The 9,271-nt window shown below is 36.9% G+C and overlaps 1 long non-coding RNA gene across 1 annotated transcript; it reads right to left on the reverse strand.

Annotated features, from left to right (window-relative positions):
- Positions 1–6,087: 6,087 nt before the first annotated feature.
- Positions 6,088–8,946, reverse strand: LOC136844396 (uncharacterized). The gene is made up of 3 exons (XR_010854860.1): positions 8,809–8,946; positions 7,999–8,087; positions 6,088–6,206 (listed from the first exon to the last, which is right to left on the reverse strand). It is a non-coding gene; the product is annotated as an uncharacterized lncRNA (long non-coding RNA).
- Positions 8,947–9,271: the final 325 nt, after the last annotated feature.

A 9,271-nucleotide genomic window follows, 5' to 3' on the forward strand; every position in this document is an offset into this window, starting at 1 on the left:
TTCCATTGACATATCCCGAGAACAACAATACGCAACAAATATATTAGTGCTAAACAGCCCGGAATTAAACACTCAGTGATATAAATCTTGAAATAAGATAGAAGTATGTGTTTTCTAGAACGACAAAACATTAAAGTTAAGAAGAACAAAACTATAAACAAAAAGAAGTGCGTACAACCTCTATGGCATGAACCTTGACGGGGTTTCAGAAGATTCTGTAGAGATGTAAGTATAGTGCCCAAGGAAGACTACCAGCCGACTGGTTTTCAATGGAACACCTGGTCCTCAAATCCTCCTCTTGAAATGTTTTGACTCTGGAGTTACTATTTTGTAGCTAATGGCTCAGGTATTCAAATGTCTGTTTCCGAATAAGGCAGTTTTCTGAAGAGATGGCAGACGGACCAGAAAACAAAAAACATTAGAAAGCTAAGAACACCAGTTAAACACCATGACTATGACAACTTTTTTTCGTTTTGTTTTGCTTTGTTTGAAAAAGGTAACCAAGTGCTACTGGACTTTTTTTTTTAATGGTTTCACTTAATACAGCCCAAGGAATCGCACGTATTTGGAATTCGACAGCCATGCTTACAAATGAAGCAGTTCACACTGTAATGTTGATGACTGTTGAGATACAACCAAGGCACTGTTTAAAGATAATGTATTTAAATTAGGACTAGGACGCATTTGACAAGTTTAGCGTGTTTGCTGGAAAACTAACCCTAACATTTCAGTGTCCTGTTTACCAGAAAACCTGTAGTAATGGTTGAATGTTTAAGTTTTGTATAAAAATATAACCATGGGCTCTTTTTTTTAGTGCCTTGCTTACTGTAAAACTATAGCTAGAAGCAACCAATACTTCACAGTGTTCAAACCCTAAGTAGAGCAAGACCATGTCAGGGAACTGTCTTTTCGACTATTGTTGTCGAATTCGTACTATATACAGCATTTCCAAGCGTGGAATTTAGTCGACGTAACATTTCAAATACCAGGTTGCTCCTTTCTGATCCTGTAATTAAACACATTTTCCCCTCCAATCATCCAATGGCATCAGGAACTGCATATTCATTTGATGAAAAAACATGCAAGGGCTTAAGATGATTCCCTAAAAGACCATGTTAGCTTAGATGGTTAGGCCTACGTACGGGGGAAAAAATTGAAATTCATGATTGACAAAAGGATATCTGGGCATTTTGGATGAAATGATGAAAAAAAGGTCTGTTGATTAAACAGAAGCACTGTTATCACAACAATTCACACAAATTGTAATAGAGGGACTCGTATATGCTGTAAGAGAAAGAGAGAATTTAAATTCAGCACATTCGCGCAATCCCAAGATTAAGTTTATATGCTAGCTGTAAAAGAATACTGGGCCGATCGTATGAATATCAAAATAGATGTAACCTATAGTCAGTCATGTATTTGTTAAGCCTAACACGTGAATGGCAACAGTATATGCTCTCTCTCTCTCTCTCTCTCTCTCTCTCTCTCTCTCTCTCTCTCTCTCTGACTAAACAAGTAGATAAGTAAAATTATGATCCGTGAGACAAACACTCAAGAGAGACTAAAGGATTTAAAGGCAAGAACAGTTTTTTTTTCTGCATACAATTAGTATAATTCTTTTGCACAATACAGTGGCCCATTGTGTCTGTTCTTCTTTTCTGTTGAACCTTCAACAAAATCTTGAAATTATTGTAAAATCCTCTGAGCTGCGGTGATTTAACTTCCTCATAAATTTGGCTTTTAGTCGTTATTTGACGCAGGTTTCTCTAGGCCTCATGTGGCAGTCATAGGTCTCTGGTTCTCAGAATCTGTTAGAATATAGGAAAATTAAGATCTGAGCTAATTTTGCAAGGTGGCGTATTTTCACCCCCGCGCTTGCTTTTGTTTCTTATATTTGCTCATTATTTCACTCCAAACCATATTATCCTAACAGTTGATTTTACTACATTTTACGAATATTTCAGCTAACAAATTATTCATTTGAACCTATGACTTTATAAAGTCTTTGATAAGCTTGGCCATATGATACAATTATCACATTTAAGTGAAACTGCGTTATGTACCATAGATGTCGAACTGCGCAGTACAAATTTCATTCCGTCAGAACGAACACAGTTGAAATCTTATCTTATCTAGATACATTTAGCTTAATTTAAGCTAGACATGGTAGATAATGTAAAACATTTTACATGGATGGATAATACTCGTACAGTCCCTTAAGATATTTACAACCTTGCCGAGGTGATGGTCTAGGACTCCAGGTCATCTGTTTTGGAGGTCCCTTGCGGTCTTGTGGGACAAATACGGCTTGCTCATAAGCCTGTTTTATGGGCTTCGAGAGCATTGGACAGGGGTCATTTAACACTGCATAGGTAAGACCGTACACAACCAACCCTCACACACCCTTGCATGAAATAATAACAACAGGAATGAACAGGGGGAGAAAGAGGGACAGAGAATCGGCGTCGACGATAAAGTTTAATCTAATTTTTATTATTGCTCTTATTACTGTAACGGTCACGTGATCGTCAAGAATCGAGGTCCAATTACCCTACATCTTAGACATTTGGCAACGTACACAGAGAGGGGAGAGGAAAAAAGGAGAGGCCGACATATTTGGCAACCGCGACCATTATGCAACACTTGTGCCACAAGAACTAAGCAAAATGGCATGTCACTGAAAATCGCCTTCCATTGTAGTGATTCGTATTTACGCAATTCCATATCATTATTATTGAATTTATGCACAGATTCATAATGCATAAACGTATAAAGAATGATGTACGATTCACGTCTTAACATCAACCTTCGCCACCTGCTGTATCATGTGGGCGGTGAGTGTGTGTGTGTGCGTGTGTTTCTGTTACAGTGTATGTCGTCATCTACGTATCAGGGGTCTCTCAGGATGTTATCTAATCACTAGCCTCATACCTAATGTCAACTTGTTTACTTGACTAAGCAACACACACACACACATATATATATATACATGTATATATACTGTATAAATATGTGTGTGTTATTTGGCCCCTCGAGAGAGGCAGTCTGGCCTCCGGAAGCTAGAAAATAAAGAATTTTCAACCTGTTTATTGAGGGCTCTCTATGAAAGTAATAACTTACATAATGAATTTGTAGAGGATATATATATATATATATATATATATATATATATATATATATGTATATATATATATATATATATATATATGTGTGTGTGTGTGTGTGTGTGTGTAAACGAGCCTCCTTCTAGAACAGTGAATAGGCTGGATTATTACAAATGAATGGGAAGCCGAGATTGACAGGCAACGGATGCATGCAATCAAGAAGAACCAAAAACTTCTCCACCTTAGGCTCATATTTGTATTATATTAGTCTGAGTACAGTATATGGAAGTTCTATAAGGGTGGTCGGTGTAATCCGGCAGTTCTTTCAACAATCACTGTTGTAAATAACTACGTAGAGTCTAGTAGTCAGGGGTTGGCAGTAGTGAGCTGTGTCAGTGGCAAAAAGGATGGTTTATTTGTTGCCTTTCAAGATGACATACGAACTGTTTATTGTTTATGGTCGAAAGAACTAAATTTTATAAATACAAGACTTGTATTAATTGAGGATGTAATTTGCAGTATGTGTCATTATTGTGCTCGTTCATCATTAAAGATGCGAATAACACAACGTGCACGTACTGAATATGAGAATGTTATTCAACCTCTTTCTTGTTCGTTCATGTGGAGGCTTTCATCCATTAGTACCATATACGCCTATAATACCATGGTATTTTCAGTAACTTTTCGTTTACTAGATAAAATTGACTATTAATATATAATTATCGCTCTCTCTTATATGGCTATAAAATATAAAGTATGAGATATATCAAAAGTTATATACTGCCTCATGCACCCTGCAGTCTAATGTCCCAGAAACCGGACGCTATTGTGCCTGTTCATCTTGGTATTGTGCACGCCGTAGTGCAGATATCACGGCACACTGTACACAACAGTAGCACAGTTAATATATATATATATATATAGTATATATAAAGCATTTTCTTTAATTCGTCTAATCCTCTATTTGGAAACTAAAATCAGGATTTTACCTGGGCTAAACAAATTTTGGCGTAAATAATGTTTGTTGCAAGAGACAGTTATCCAAATGTTCGTATGACTTCGTTTTTAAGCTAGTAAAACAAAAGAAAAAAAACATTAATTGATGAACTATACACCACTTCAGGATTATATAAGAGTAATGGAACCCTCGAGGTCAGATCGCATCAGCAAGAGCAACTTCGTCAATACGACAACACCAACAAAATCATTCCAGCCTAAATTCTGTAAAGGACCTTCGATCGCCCTCAGAATTATAACGAAGTTATTGTTCCCGAAAGTTAGTCGACCTTATTAAATCAGTTATCAAAATGATTTATCATTTCGGAATAAAATGTTATGCTGTCCAGCGCAGTGCCTTCTCCCTGTAGATGGCTCTGGTAGTCAACAGGTTATCTATGTATCTGTTTTCGCTACAACGGGACGACCACGTTCCGATGGTCTGATAAGGTGTCCTTACTAGAATGTGTCTAACGTGTTAATAAAGATACTAGTACTTTCGTTTGAACCACTGTGCAATGGTGTACCAAGAGTGAGAAGGTGCTGTCTTTAAAAAACCGTTATGGTTTACCTATGGTACTAATGGTTAAATGGATGAAATGAAAGATTTATAAAAAAAAAAATATTACAATAGTTACTTACTTTACAAGCTTTCCCAGTCTACAGCATCTACAAAAACAACCAACTTGAGAGATTTAGCACATATCCAGTTATCGTCAAACACTGTTTGACGATGACTGGATTTGAATTCGGTTAGCCTTCCTTGTGAATTCAGCTTTGACTCTCTCCCTCTTTCTCTTTGACTTATAAAAGGCTTCGTAGACTAATTAGGCAGTTTAGGAGGCCTCAGAGACGATCCCAGTTTGCTAATCATTTCTGTCGGGGACAATAGATACAGGGGGTGCGGTCGTTAATCCATCCGGCAAAAGGTCAGTGTATATTTAGAAATACCAAGACAAAGAATAGGCGTTAATAATAAAGTCCATTCCCCAAGGGTGCCGTGATATCCGTTAATTCGTAACCTCGGATGAAAATATGATACCTAAAGATCAGTTCCTGAAATAATAACGCTTGTTTTAAGGTAAAAATAAAAAAGTCAAGATTCATAACCTGAATTTTAGCAGTGTTAACATAACGAAATATATTGTTTTAAGGAAATATATTGATTTTACAGTTATCCTTTTAAAACACGACACCAAGCGAAGCATTTCTAAAGGTTTCTAAAAAAAAAAAAAAATTACCTCCCGCACAGAACAATGGAATATCAGACTGCTACCTTTTCCCCACTTGTACTGATGTAAGATCCTAGGAATTGAGATGGAGTACAATAGATATATGATGTGAGTTTTTAAGCCCGTGACTGAAACAAAAATCAAGCACTGGCATTGCTCATAAAGTTCTTCACATCATCTACTAATTTTCTTATGCTGGGTTACGTTCAAATCTCTAATTTTTTAAACTGCCTTTAACGGGATTTAGTACACGTAGCGCGCTGCAGTTGACCTCATGTCCTCCAAAACTGGCCGTAGGGAATTGTTTGACTCTCAGCCATTGTGTGAGAACGTTGTTTTTAGGAGACTACAATATCATTTCATCCTCTTGTCTAACGGGAAGATTTGCTACTTCACAAGACCTTGCGCGAGTGAAACAACAGAAAATACGTCGGTAGTGAATAAATGATAAGAGATAGATAAAACTTTGATATTAGTTATATTGATTTCTATAATATTAAATCGCCTATATAATATGACATTTGGAGTTTGCCTCCCTGAAACACTCATCATGATTCAACCCTTCTTAGGATGAGATTCACTTTATTGAATTTTAAATTCGTAATATTGTTATATTACACAATTTTTTTCGGTATGAGAGTGCACTGGAAGTGAGAGATAATTTGTATATGGAAACTGACGCCCAGATACATGCATTTAAAGAAAGAAACTGGGGAAATTGTGAAGAACAGATCAAGGGGGGAAAAAATGTATACGAACCAGGGAAGATGGGCGGTGTTGGGGGTGGGGTGGGGGAAGAGGGTCTCCTGCTATTGTTGTAAGTTCTGGATTAAGCTGTCTTCACGACACCACGGGCCCTGTTAGTTCGAAAAGCCTGTAAACAAAAAATAAATAAATAAAATAAATAAATGAATAAACAAACAGAAAACTAAATAAAAAAAATTATTAAACATTATTCCCAAGAAGCGTATATGAAACATCCTGCCACATCACGTGAACGAACAGTGATTGTCTCTACGTAGACTCATACTCTAACAAGGATTTTTATCGCTCAGCGCATAAAACAGCCAACCTAGAGGGCATCAGTTTGAATAGCAAGCATCCATAGAGAGAATGTCTGCTTATTTGACAAAAAAAACAACCAGTACTATGTGTGCGCTGCCATTTCATTATTTCATAGTACCAGAACTTTTTCCTTCATTATATTCGTTAGGTAGTGTTGTTTTCGACTCTTATTTCTGTTGTTGTCTAGGTTGCTGCCATTCTTGCCGGCAAGAAAGTTGAAAATGTTGACTAAGAATGTTTGTCACTGAAATATCATTGTGTAACCAATTTAACTTTTAGTTGCCTAATCCAGTTGCACAAGAGTCGTTAGTTACCTCATTTGCGTTCTGAAGACAGAAAAATAAAGGAGAAAGTTGAGAAATAAGCAAGGAAACACTAGAACATTGTGAAAGGAAAGGCCTTAAGAGAAACGCATGAAATAAAAACAAGTAAATACTGCGCCGAAGTTTCTTCGGCGCAATCGAGTTTTCTGTTGTATGAGCCGGGACCCATGAAACTTTCAGCCACGGCCCGGTGGTGGCATGTCCTATAGCGTTGCCAGACCCACGATCATGGCTAACTTTAACCTTAAATAAAATAAAAACTACGGAGGCTAGACGGCTGCAATTTGGTATGTTTGATGACTGGAGGGTGGATGATCAACATACCAATTTGCAGCCCTCTAGCCCCAGTAGCTTTTAAGATCTGAGGGCGGACAGAAAAGTGCGGACGGACAGACAAAGCCGCCTCAGTGGTTTTCTTTTACAGAAAACTAAAAAAAAAGTAGACTAGCGTGTTAATTACCGTGACTGTAACGAAGACCAAACTTTTTCTTCAAGGAACCGTGAAGTTACTTCAGCTAGGCTCATCTGATGCTCTTAAACCCCGAGTCCTCATTATCTAAGTTTGTTTGTTGTTTCCTCTGTATTTTGAAATATCCTTTATTAAAATCTTTTAGCTTAGATAACAGGCTTTCAGGAACTTTGTAGGACTAGGATTTTTTTTAATCAAACTATCGCCAAACGTAAAAGAGAGAAGGTACACTATCTTTTAAAACGGTCAACTTCACAGGCTACTATTCATGGTAGTCGTGCTACTGGAACTTCGAGAGTTCAAGAGAAGATGCAATGTATTACATCCCTAATACCGTTTTCCTTACATTTTTATCTATTTATTTATTAATTTATTGATTTGATTTTTTCTTTTTTTAATGTGATCTCTTCTTTCTGTATTTCACATTACTTTCGGTTACTTCTTTCTAATGAACACCATATTCTCTAGAAGCTAATGACCCCTCTGGGCTCGTCCCATAGGGAAAGGTTTCATTTTCTGAATAATAATAATAATAATAATAATAATAATAATAATAATAATAATAATAATAATAATAATCAAGTACCCGGATATTACAACTTCTGGAATTTTCATAAAATCTTGCAGGAAAGAGTAGTAATGCATCATGCTTAATGTAGCCTAATACCTGGTTCATTCCCAGTTCATTTTATAACGCTAACTTTAAAACTCCTAGACATACATAAACACATTTGTTCTATACAGACGACGCAAGTTTCAATTTCAAGTGTTAATTTAAGAAAAAAGAAATGAAAAATATATGGCCTTACATAGGAAGTTTCTTAACCAGGGGTTTCAGAACGACCCTTCCAGTCACTCGGAATGTCAGTAGCAGCTATGTTGAACCCATTCCGTAGACCTAGGAGACAACGACCAAGTATGAGAAAGACAGTGAGAAGCTTCTTAGGAATGAGTAACTGTAAAGTGAATTTGCTGTTCAAGATGTTTTAATCTTGATTTATATTTAAAAGGATTAGCAGAACTACATTTAGAAAGGTTAGATTAGTAGGACTACAGTTTGAAATACTTTCAAGCAACGGGTATAAAGTCTTTTTAATAAAAATATAGGAAAACAACTAATTTGAAATTTAATTCTAAATTTATGCAAGTGGTGGCTGATATTCTGAAGGCACTGGTACTTGATACGCTAGATTACTCCTTTCGTTCTTCTTCCCCTGACTTCTGTGTACATTTCGAAGTGGCTTGGGGGCTATGCAATTAGCTCTTTGTTTTTATACTTATGAACGTATGTTTAATGTTTACATGAAGTATGGTATGCTGAAAAAAAACCATTGCTCTTTGCTACGATATACTGTTCCACATGAAATGCACAATTTTCTAAAAATAATCAACTGTAGGCTAATAACAGTTTCCTGAACAAATTTTTTTTTTATAAGAGGAGGGATGCGCCCTGGCTTTACGTTAAATTCCTGGCTGCCGTTTGATCTATAAACGGGGTAATGGGTTTGCCGCATACACTACAGTTTTTATAGACGCCGTTCGTTGCTATCGATCTGGTGAGAACGTGGCTATTACCGGCGCAATTTCAGTTAATAACTCTTTCAGTATCCTCAGCTGACCTTTATGCAGGAGGGCAACTTCTTCCAAGCATGTGATGTTTTTCTTTGGCTGGTTTACTGCTCAGGGCTATCTTGGATGATGTATTTACTTGGGTATTTACTGTGTAACTCCCAGATCGTAGGAAACTTCTGATCGTCTGCACAACGCACTACAAGACTGCTTTTTGCAGCAAGGTTAAATTTGTGAATTCAAATTCAAACAGGTTTGTTCTTCTCTACTGAATTCAATGCTCTGATGTTTGATGATGCCTATATGTTTTCATGTCATGCCCTGCAGATCATAATAAACTTTCAGAGCACAGTGAGACTGCAGGTAACATACGATTAGTAGTTGCTCTGCGCCGCTAACAAACGGCCAGATTCCGTATGTAGACCAATACCGATAAAACCCCACTTCGTTATCTGTAACCTCAATTTAATCAGATAACTTCCAAGTTTTCTTTGGGTCGAGTTGTAGAAAGGC

The sequence above is a fragment of the Macrobrachium rosenbergii genome, chromosome 12, assembly GCF_040412425.1.
Source record: "Macrobrachium rosenbergii isolate ZJJX-2024 chromosome 12, ASM4041242v1, whole genome shotgun sequence".
In the NCBI taxonomy this organism is placed as follows: domain Eukaryota; kingdom Metazoa; phylum Arthropoda; class Malacostraca; order Decapoda; family Palaemonidae; genus Macrobrachium; species Macrobrachium rosenbergii.